Source organism: Hyla sarda, chromosome 5 (assembly GCF_029499605.1).
Source record: "Hyla sarda isolate aHylSar1 chromosome 5, aHylSar1.hap1, whole genome shotgun sequence".
In the NCBI taxonomy this organism is placed as follows: Eukaryota; Metazoa; Chordata; class Amphibia; order Anura; family Hylidae; genus Hyla; species Hyla sarda.
In genome coordinates, this window is record NC_079193.1 from 9,763,352 (window position 1) to 9,776,199 (window position 12,848).

General features: G+C 35.8%; 1 long non-coding RNA gene across 1 annotated transcript in view; it reads right to left on the reverse strand.

The window, feature by feature from the left end:
• Positions 1 to 1,123: 1,123 nt before the first annotated feature.
• The window catches only part of LOC130272863 (uncharacterized), a 31,043-nt gene continuing 19,318 nt past the window's right edge, over positions 1,124 to 12,848 (reverse strand). Inside the window, exons 3-4 of the long non-coding RNA XR_008843766.1 lie at positions 8,382 to 8,582; positions 1,124 to 1,328 (exon numbers count right to left, since the gene is read on the reverse strand). This is a non-coding gene — a long non-coding RNA (uncharacterized LOC130272863). The remainder of the gene's footprint in view (positions 1,329 to 8,381; positions 8,583 to 12,848) is intronic.

Consider the following 12,848-nt stretch of genomic DNA (forward strand, 5'->3'; position numbering starts at 1 on the left):
GGATACAATTGTATCACCTGTCAGCTGAGAGCAGGACGAGCTATGTACAATGTATCAGTCTGGGGTCCAGGATGTTTAGCTCACAGAGCATTGTCTAGACTGGATACAATTGTATCACTTCTCAGCTGAGAGCAGGATTAGCTATGTACAATGTATCAGTCTGGGGTCCAGGATGTTTAGCTCACAGAGCATTGTCTAGACTGGATACAATTGTATCACTTCTCAGCTGAGGGCAGGACTAGCTATGTACAATGTATCAGTCTGGGGTCCAGAATGTTTAGCTCACAGAGCATTGTCTAGACTGGATACAATTGTATCACTTCTCAGCTGAGGGCAGGACTAGCTATGTACAATGTATCAGTCTGGAGTCCAGGATGTTTAGCTCACAGAGCATTGTCTAGTCTGAATACAATTGTATCACTTCTCAGCTGAGAGCATGACTAGCTATATACAATGTATCAGTCTGGGGTCCAGGATGTTTAGCTCACAGAGCATTGTCTAGACTGGATACAATTGTATCACTTCTCAGCTGAGATCAGGACTAGCTATGTACAATGTATCAGTCTGGGGTCCAGAATGTTTAGCTCGCAGAGCATTGTCTAGACTGGATACAATTGTATCACTTCTCAGCTGAGAGCAGGACTAGCTATGTACAATGTATCAGTCTGGAGTCCAGGATGTTTAGCTCACAGAGCATTGTCTAGACTGGATACAATTGTATCACTTCTCAGCTGAGGGCAGGACTAGTTATGTACAATGTATCAGTCTGGGGTCCGGGAGGTTTAGCTCACAGAGCATTGTCTAGACTGGATACAATTGTATCACTTCTCAGCTGAGGGCAGGACGAGCTATGTACAGATTTGTTGCCTTTTTATAATGTTTTTATTCACTGACAACAAACAATTATGTTGATAATAATAAGGAATTGTATTGATAAGTTGTATAACGTTTGATGTGAATTCTTGATCTGTGTTATATCAGGTTCAGTCGATCGTTTTCCCTGGATGCCGCGGATTGTTCTTTCTTTCTTTCTTTCTACATATAATGAGAATTATAATAAATAAAGAGTATAAAGAATTTGTCGCCCTTATATAATTTATATATAAGATGGACTCCCTGTAGGATCTGGGGGGACGTGCGTGTAGATGACTCGGGGTTCCCATTGTCTCCATAGTTGTCATGTGACCCCGCACGTGCTGTTATTTCAAGGCCGCGTCCTCCTTCCTGTAATAAATTGCCGCCATTTTGTTCCAGATCTTACGTTTCCCACATGAAAGGCTCGGTCTGGGGGGGCTGCGGGTTTCCTGCCCGCGTGTTATCGCACCAGCCTACGGGGAACGCAATCATTATTATTATTATTTGTTTTCATTAAAAACAATGGCGCGAGCTCCGCTATCAGCACAAACAATTGGAAAGTTTTAGAATATTTAGATTTACTGGCAAGATGGAGGCGCTGGCATCTATGTGATGTCTATAGAGGGAAGATCATAAATAAACTGGAGGGAGAAGAGAATCAAAGACTCTTCTGGGCTGAAGAATCAAAGTAAATAACACAATAGGGAGAAGGACGCCAAGAGATGGCAGCGAGGGCGGCGGACACCGGTAGAGGGAGCGCGGTACCAGGTGCGGCCAGTAGGGGCAGCAGCAAGAAAGGCAAATGTGATGGGAAAAGAATAATAGATATGAGATAGATAGATATGAGATAGATATAGATAGATAGATAGGAGATAGATATGAGATAGATAGATAGATAGATATGAGATTGATAGATATAAGATAGATAGATATGAGATAGATAGATAGATTTGAGATAGATAGATATGAGATAGATAGATATGAGATAGATAGATAGATAGATAGATATGAGATAGATAGATATGAGATAGATAGATATGAGATAGATAGGAGATAGATAGATAGGAGATAGATAGATAGATAGATATGAGATAGATAGATATGAGATAGATAGATATGAGATAGATAGGAGATAGATATGAGATAGATATGAGATAGATATAAGATAGATAGATAGATATGAGATGGATAGATATGAGATAGATAGATAGATATGAGATAGATATGAGATAGATAGATATGAGATAGATAGATATGAGATAGATAGATAGATATGAGATAGATAGATAGGAGATAGATAGATATGAGGTAGATAGATATGAGATAGATACATAGATAGATATGAGATAGATAGATAGATATGAGATAGATAGATAGATAGATAGGAGATAGATAGATAGATATGAGATAGATAGATAGATAGGAGATAGATAGATAGATAGATAGATAGATATGAGATAGATATGAGATAGATAGATATGAGATAGATAGATATGAGATAGATAGATATGAGATAGATACATAGATAGATATGAGATAGATATGAGATAGATAGATAGGAGATAGATAGATATGAGATAGATAGATAGGAGATAGATAGATAGATATGAGATAGATAGATAGATAGATATGAGATAGATATGAGATAGATAGATATGAGATAGATAGATAGATAGATAGATAGATAGATAGATAGATAGATATGAGATAGATAGATATGAGATAGATAGATAGATAGATAGATAGATATGAGATAGATATGAGATAGATAGATATGAGATAGATAGATATGAGATAGATAGATAGATAGATAGATATGAGATTGATAGATATAAGATAGATAGATATGAGATATATAGATAGATAAATATGAGATAGATAGATAGATAGATAGATATGAGATAGATATGAGATAGATAGATATGAGATAGATAGATAGATAGATAGATAGATAGATAGATAGATATGAGATAGATAGATATGAGATAGATAGATAGATAGATAGATATGAGATAGATATGAGATAGATAGATATGAGATAGATATGAGATAGATAGATATGAGATAGATAGATAGATAGATAGATAGATAGATATGAGATAGATAGATATGAGGTAAATAGATATGAGATAGATAGATATGAGATAGATAGATAGATAGATAGATAGATATGAGATAGATAGATATGAGATAGATAGATAGATATGAGATATATAGATAGATATGACATAGATAGATAGATAGATAGATAGATATGAGATAGATAGATAGATAGATAGATATGAGATAGATAGACATGAGATAGATAGATATGAGATAGATAGATATGAGATAGATAGATAGATAGATAGATATGAGATAGATAGATAGATATGAGATAGATAGATAGATAGATAGATAGATAGATAGATAAGAGATAGATATGAGATAGATAGACATGAGATAGATAGATATGAGGTAGATAGATATGAGATAGATAGATAGATAGATATGAGATAGATAGATATGAGATAGATATGAGATAGATAGATAGATAGATAGATAGATAGATATGAGATAGATAGATATGAGATAGATAGATATGAGATAGATAGATAGATATGAGATAGATAGATATGAGATAGATAGATAGATATGAGATAGATAGATATGAGATAGATAGATATGAGATAGATATGAGATAGATAGATATGAGATAGATATGAGATAGATAGATATGAGATAGATAGATATGAGATAGATAGATATGAGATAGATAGATATGAGATAGATATGAGATAGATAAATATGAGATAGATAGATATGAGATAGATAGATATGAGATAGATAGATATGAGATAGATAGATATGAGATAGATAGATAGATATGAGATAGATAGATATGAGATAGATAGATATGAGAAGATAGATAGATAGATATGAGATAGATAGATATGAGATAGATAGATATGAGATAGATAGATATGAGATAGATATGAGATAGATAGATATGAGATAGATATGAGATAGATAGATATGAGAGAGATAGATATGAGATGGATATGAGATAGATAGATAGATATGAGATAGATATGAGATAGATAGATATGAGATGGATATGAGATAGATAGATAGATAGATAGATAGATATGAGATAGATAGATAGATATGAGATAGATATGAGATAGATAGATATGAGATAGATAGATATGAGATAGATAGATAGATAGATAGATAGATATGAGATAGATAGATATGAGATAGATAGATAGATAGATAGATAGATATGAGATAGATAGATATAAGATAGATAGATATGAGATAGATAGATAGATAGATATGAGATAGATAGATATAAGATAGATATGAGATAGATAGATATGAGATAGATAGATATGAGATAGATAGATATGAGATAGATAGATATGAGATAGATAGATATGAGATAGATAGATATGAGATAGATAGATATGAGATAGATAGATATGAGATAGATAGATATGAGATAGATATGAGATAGATAAATATGAGATAGATAGATATGAGATAGATAGATATGAGATAGATAGATATGAGATAGATAGATATGAGATAGATAGATAGATATGAGATAGATAGATATGAGATAGATAGATATGAGAAGATAGATAGATAGATATGAGATAGATAGATATGAGATAGATAGATATGAGATAGATAGATATGAGATAGATAGATATGAGATAGATATGAGATAGATAGATATGAGATAGATATGAGATAGATAGATATGAGAGAGATAGATATGAGATGGATATGAGATAGATAGATAGATATGAGATAGATATGAGATAGATAGATATGAGATGGATATGAGATAGATAGATAGATAGATAGATATGAGATAGATAGATAGATATGAGATAGATATGAGATAGATAGATAGATATGAGATAGATAGATATGAGATAGATAGATAGATAGATAGATATGAGATAGATAGATATGAGATAGATAGATAGATAGATAGATATGAGATAGATAGATAGATATGAGATAGATAGATATGAGATAGATAGATAGATAGATATGAGATATAGATAGATATGAGATAGATAGATAGATAGATAGATATGAGATAGATAGATAGATAGATAGATAGATATGAGATAGATAGACATGAGATAGATAGATAGATATGAGATAGATATGAGAAGATAGATAGATATGAGATAGATAGATATGAGATAGATAGATAGATAGATATGAGATAGATAGATATGAGATAGATATGAGATAGATAGATAGATATGAGATAGATAGATAGATATGAGATAGATATGAGATAGATAGATATGAGATAGATAGATATGAGATAGATATGAGATAGATAGATAGATATGAGATAGATATATAGATATGAGATAGATATGAGATAGATAGATAGATAGATAGATATGAGATAGATATGAGATAGATAGATAGATATGAGATAGATAGATAGATATGAGATAGATAGATAGATAGATAGATAGATAGATATGAGATAGATAGATAGATATGAGATAGATAGATAGATATGAGATAGATATGAGATAGATATGAGATAGATAGATAGATAGATATGAGATAGATAGATAGATATGAGATAGATAGATAGATAGATATGAGATAGATAGATATGAGGTAGATAGATAGATATGAGATAGATAGATATGAGATAGATAGATAGATATGAGATAGATAGATATGAGATAGATAGATAGATATGAGATAGATAGATAGATAGATAGATATGAGATAGATAGATAGATATGAGATAGATAGATAGATATGAGATAGATATGAGATAGATAGATAGATAGATATGAGATAGATAGATATGAGATAGATAGATAGATAGATATGAGATAGATAGATAGATAGATATGAGATAGATAGATAGATATGAGATAGATATGAGATAGATAGATAGATATGAGATAGATATGAGATAGATATGAGATAGATATGAGATAGATAGATATGAGATAGATATGAGATAGATAGATAGATAGATAGATAGATAGATATGAGATAGATAGATATGAGATAGATAGATAGATAGATATGAGATAGATAGATAGATAGATATGAGATAGATAGATAGATATGAGATAGATATGAGATAGATAGATAGATATGAGATAGATATGAGATAGATATGAGATAGATATGAGATAGATAGATAGATAGATATGAGATAGATATGAGATAGATAGATAGATATGAGATAGATATGAGATAGATATGAGATAGATATGAGATAGATAGATAGATAGATATGAGATAGATATGAGATAGATATGAGATAGATAGATAGATAGATATGAGATAGATATGAGATAGATAGATAGATATGAGATAGATATGAGATAGATATGAGATAGATAGATAGATAGATATGAGATAGATATGAGATAGATAGATATGAGATAGATATGAGATAGATATGAGATAGATAGATAGATAGATAGATAGATATGAGATAGATATGAGATAGATATGAGATAGATATGAGATAGATATGAGATAGATAGATAGATATGAGATAGATATGAGATAGATAGATAGATATGAGATAGATAGATATGAGATAGATAGATATGAGATAGATAGATATGAGATAGATAGATATGAGATAGATAGATATGAGATAGATATGAGATAGATAGATAGATATGAGATAGATAGATAGATAGATATGAGATAGATAGATATTAGATATGAGATAGATAGATATGAGATAGATATGAGATAGATAGATAGATATGAGATAGATAGGTCACATAACTCCAGGAACGAAAAATGGCTGTTTGGGTCCAGTTTAGGGTCACCACCTTTCTTACAAAAAAATATCGTCCGTGCTAATTTGCATAATTAATAATATATGCGTGACATCACAGGATATACATATGCGGGGGAAATTTTGTCCTATTTTGACCCCTAGAACTTTTTTATTCCTCCTTACACGGGCTGTATGAAGGGTCATTTTTTGCGCCCCGATCTGTAGTTTTATTAACAGGACCATTTTTGTTTTGATGTGACTCTTTGATCGCTTTTTAAATGAAATTTGGGAGTTACAGTTAGTTACTAACTACAACTCCCAGCATGCCCTGATACAGCCTGTGGCTCAGCAGCTGCCCCAAATGAAAACTACAACTCCCAGCATGTTGGACTGTATAGTAGTGTATAGTATAGGTCAGTGTTTCCCAACCAGGGGTGCCTCCAGCTGTTGCAAAACTACAACTCCCAGCATGTTGGACTATATAGTAGTATATAGTATAGGTCAGTGTTTCCCAACCTGTGGTGCCTCCAGCTGTTGCAAAACTACAACTCCCAACATGTTGGACTTTATAGTAATATATAGTATAGGTCAGTGTTTCCCAACCTGGGGTGCCTCCAGCTGTTGCAAAACTACAACTCCCAACATGTTGGACTTTATAGTAATATATAGTATAGGTCAGTGTTTCCCAACCAGGGGTGCCTCCAGCTGTTGCAAAACTACAACTCCCAACATGTTGGACTTTATAGTAGTATATAGTATAGGTCAGTGTTTCCCAACCAGGGGTGCCTCCAGCTGTTGCAAAACTACAACTCGAGCATGTTGGACTATATAATAGTATATAGTATAGGTCAGTGTTTCCCAACCAGCGGTGCCTCCAGCTGTTGCAAATCTACAACTCCCAGCATGTTGGCCTACATAGTAGTATATAGTATAGGTCAGTGTTTCCCAACCAGGGGTGCCTCCAGCTGTTGCAAAACTACAACTCCCAGCATGTTGGACTATATAGTAGTATATAGTATTGGTCAGTGTTTCCTAACCAGGGGTGCCTCCAGCTGTTGCAAAAACTACAACTCCCAGCATGTTGGACTATATAGTAGTATATAGTATAGGTCAGTGTTTCCCAACCAGGGGTGCCTCCAGCTGTTGCAAAACCACAACTCCCAGCATGTTGGACTATATAGTAGTATATAGTATAGGTCAGTGTTTCCCAACCAGGCATGCCTCCAGCTGTTGCAAAACTGCAACTCCCAGCATGCCCGGACAGCCAACGGCTGTCTGGGCATGCTGGGAGTTGTAGTTTTGCAACAGCTGGAGGCACTCTGGTTGGGAAACACTGGTATAGGTTATGGTGCAACATTCCGGGGGTTGTAGGATTGGTTGGATAAATATCGGCCATTGCATTGCCTATATTTTTAGTATAAAAACACCAGCAGGGTGGCCAAAATACTGACCAGGTGGCAACCCTAGTCCAGCTGGACATTTCCTCTGTTTATAGCCCCATTTGCCCTGTACTCTTTATTATTGGAGATAGCGATTCATTTATTGTTGCACTAATGCACTAATGCAATGCAGCACAGCAGAGCGCCCCCTACAGACACTGAAGCATCATCCATATGTATCATATATGGTGTTACACCTCTTCTATCCCGTATACACAGCGCTCTCTGCGCCATTTACCATAATAGGAGGTGACATCTCGTGGTTTTATTACTATTAACTAGATTATGTAAGAAGTCATTACCTTGTCTGGTTCTTATTGTAGGAATGTTCCCCCCCGAGGCCGTTCTCGATGATTTCCTCCACCTTGTCTATTGTGCGCGCTCGCTCTTACGTCTCTGCAGGGGATGTTGTATTGCGTCCATGTTATGTTGTGTCTTATCATTTCCAGTAGTATAGATCAGCGCACACATCTTCTATACATAGAACTTTCCACTGCTGACCCCTGGGGGAGGATAGATGGGAACTTCGAGGGTTATTCTATATAGTGGGACATTCAGGGTAATATACCGTATACATTCAGGGTATATGCCGTATACATTCAGGAGTGATATGCCGTATACATTCAGGGGTGATATGCCGTATACATTCAGGGTAATATGCCGTATACATTCAGGGTAATATGCCGTATACATTCAGGGTAATATGCCGTATACATTCAGGGTGATATGCCGTATACATTCAGGGTAATATGCCGTATACATTCAGGTAATATGCCGTATACATTCAGGGTAATATGCCGTATACATTCAGGATAATATGCCGTATACATTCAGGGTATATGCCGTATACATTAAGGGTTAATATGCCGTATACATTCAGGGTATATGCCGTATACATTCAGGGTATATGCCGTATACATTCAGGGTAATATGCCGTATACATTAAGGGGTAAAATGCTGTATACATTCAGGGTAATATGCCGTATACATTCAGGGTAATATACCGTATACATTCAGGGTATATGCCGTATACATTCAGGGTAATATGCCGTAGGTATACATTCAGGGTATATGCCGTATACATTCAGGGGTAATATGCCGTATACATTCAGGGTAATATGGCGTATACATTCAGGGGTAATATGCCGTATACATTCAGGGTAATATGCCGGTATACATTCAGGGTAATATGCCGTATACATTCAGGGTAATATGCCGTATACATTCAGGGTAATATGCCGTATACATTCAGGGTATATGCCGTATACATTCAGGGTATATGCCGTATACATTCAGGGTATATGCGGTATACATTCAGGGTATATGCCGTATACATTCAGGGTATATGCCGTATACATTCAGGGTAATATGCCGTATACATTCAGGGTAATATGCCGTATACATTCAGGGTAATATGCCGTATACATTCAGGGTATATGCCGTATACATTCAGGGTATATGCCGTATACATTCAGGGTATATGCCGTATACATTCAGGGTGATATGCCGTATACATTCAGGGTACTATGGCCGTATACATTCAGGGTAATATGGCGTATACATTCAGGGTAATATGCCGTATACATTCAGGGTATATGCCGTATACATTCAGGGTAATATGCCGTAGACATTCAGGGTAATATGCCGTATACATTCAGGGGTAATATGCCGTATACATTCAGGGTAATATGCCGTATACATTCAGGGTATATGCCGTATACATTCAGGGTATATGCCGTATACATTCAGGGTAATATGGCGTATACATTCAGGATAATATGTCGTATACATTCAGGGTATATGCCGTATACATTCAGGGTAATATGGCGTATACATTCAGGGTAATATGCCGTATACATTCAGGGTATATGCCGTATACATTCAGGGTATATGCCGTATACATTCAGGGTAATATGCCGTATACATTCAGGGTAATATGCCGTATACATTCAGGGTAATATGCCGTATACATTCAGGGTAATATGCCGTATACATTCAGGGTAATATGCCGTATACATTCAGGGTAATATGCCGTATACATTCAGGGTAATATGCCGTATACATTCAGGGTAATATGCCGTATACATTCAGGGTAATATGCCGTATACATTCAGGGTATAATGCCGTATACATTCAGGGTATATGCCGTATACATTCAGGGTAATATGCCGTATACATTCAGGGGTATATGCGTATACATTCAGGGTATATGCCGTATACATTCAGGGTAATATGCCGTATACATTCAGGGTAATATGCCGTATACATTCAGGGTAATATGCCGTATACATTCAGGGTAATATGCCGTATACATTCAGGGTACTATGCCGTATACATTCAGGGTAATATGCCGATATACATTCAGGGTAATATGCCGTATACATTCAGGGTAATATGCCGTATACATTCAGGGTAATATGCCGTATACATTCAGGATAATATGCCGTATACATTCAGGGTAATATGCCGTATACATTCAGGGTAATATGCCGTATACATTCAGGGTATATGCCGTATACATTCAGGGTAATATGCCGTATACATTCAGGGTAATATGCCGTATACATTCAGGGTAATATGCCGTATACATTCATGGTAATATGCCGTATACATTCAGGGTAATATGCCGTATACATTCAGTGGTAATATGCCGTATACATTCAGGGTATATGCCGTATACATTCAGGGTATATGCCGTATACATTCAGGGTATATACCGTATACATTCAGGGTATTATGCCGTATACATTCAGGGTAATATGCCGTATACATTCAGGGGTAATATGCCGTATACATTCAGGGTAATATGCCGTATACATTCAGGGTAATATGCCGTATAATTCAGGTAATATGCCGTATTCATAGGGTAATATGCCGTATACATTCAGGATAATATGCCGTATACATTCAGGGTATATGCCGTATACATTCAGGGTATATGCCGTATACATTCAGGGTGATATGCCGTATACATTCAGGGTAATATGGCGTATACATTCAGGGTAATATGCCGTATACATTCAGGGTATATGCCGTATACATTCAGGGTAATATGCCATATACATTCAGGGTAATATGCCGTATACATTCAGGGTAATATGCCGTATACATTCAGGGTAAAATGCCGTATACATTCAGGGTATATGCCGTATACATTCAGGGTATATGCCGTATACATTCAGGGTAATATGCCGTATACATTCAGGGTGATATGCCGTTCTACATTCAGGGTAATATGCCGTATACATTCAGGGTATATGCCGTATACATTCAGGGTAATATGCCGTATACATTCAGGGTATATGCCGTATACATTCAGGGTATATGCCGTATACATTCAGGGTAATATGGCTGCATACATTCAGGGTAATATGGCGTATACATTCAGGGTAATATGGCGTATACATTCAGGGTATATGCCGTATACATTCAGGGTAATATGGCGTATCATTCAGGGTAATATGGCGTATACATTCAGGGGTAATATGCCGTATACATTCAGGGTATATGCCGCCTATACATTCAGGGTAATATGCGTATACATTCAGGGTATATGCGTATACATTCAGGGTATATGCCGTATACATTCAGGGTAATATGCCGTATACATTCAGGGTGATATGCCGTATACATTCAGGGTAATATGCGTATACATTCAGGGTATATGCCGTATACATCAGGGTAATATGCCGTATACATTCAGGGTATATGCCGTATACATTCAGGGTATATGCCGTATACATTCAGGGTAATATGGCGCATACATTCAGGGTAATATGGCGTATACATTCAGGGTAATATGGCGTATACATTCAGGGTAATATGCCGTATACATTCAGGTAATATGGCGTATACATTCAGGGTAATATGGCGTATACATTCAGGGAGTAATATGCCGTATACATTCAGGGTATATGCCGTATACATTCAGGGATAATATGGCGTATACATTCAGGGTAATATGCCGTATACATTCAGGGTAATATGCCGTATACATTCAGGGTAATATGCCGTTATACATTCAGGGTATATGCCGTATACATTCAGGGTAATATGGCGTATACATTCAGGGTAATATGCCGTATATATTCAGGTGTATATGCCGTATACATTCAGGGTAATATGCCGTATACATTCAGGGTATATGCCGTATACATTCAGGGTATATGCCGCATACATTCAGGGTAATATGCCGTATACATTCAGGGTAATATGCCGTATACATTCAGGGTAATATACCGTATACATTCAGGGTAATATGCCATATACATTCAGGGTATATGCCGTATACATTCAGGGTATATGCCGTATACATTCAGGGTAATATGCCGTATACATTCAGGGTAATATGCCGTATACATTCAGGGTAATATGCCGTGATACATTCAGGGTAATATGCCGTATACATTCAGGGTATATGCTGTATACATTCAGGGTATATGCCGTATACATTCAGGGTATATGCCGTATACATTCAGGGTGATATGCCGTATACATTCAGGGTAATATGGCGTATACATTCAGGGTAATATGCCGTATACATTCAGGGTATATGGCCATATACATTCAGGGTATATGCCGTATACATTCAGGGTATATGCCGTATACATTCAGGGTAATATGGCGTATACATTCAGGGTAATATGCCGTATACATTCAGGGTAATATGCCGTATACATTCAGGGTATATGCCGTATACATTCAGGGTATATGCCGTATACATTCAGGGTAATATGGCGTATACATTCAGGGTAATATGGCGTATACAT